The sequence below is a fragment of the Antrostomus carolinensis genome, unplaced genomic scaffold (assembly GCF_000700745.2).
Source record: "Antrostomus carolinensis isolate BGI_N321 unplaced genomic scaffold, ASM70074v2 scaffold47438, whole genome shotgun sequence".
Classification (NCBI taxonomy): Eukaryota; Metazoa; Chordata; class Aves; order Caprimulgiformes; family Caprimulgidae; genus Antrostomus; species Antrostomus carolinensis.
The window spans coordinates 1-218 of NW_010331779.1; positions in this window are offsets into that span (position 1 = coordinate 1).

Genomic DNA, 218 nt, shown 5'->3' on the forward strand with positions numbered 1-218 from the left:
AGCCCCTGCCCGGGTTGTTGTAGAAGCCGCTGGCGCTCGGGCTGAGGAGGGGAAGGCAGTCGGGAGCTGGATGTCTCCAGAGAAGGGGGGAAGTTGACGCACCAGCCTAAGAATAGCTCAGGGAGGGGAAACACGGACAATACCGTCGCCGAAGGTAAACTCCGCCGTGTCTGTCTGTCTGTCTGTCTGTCCGTGTGCTGTCAGGAAAAACCGCTTTT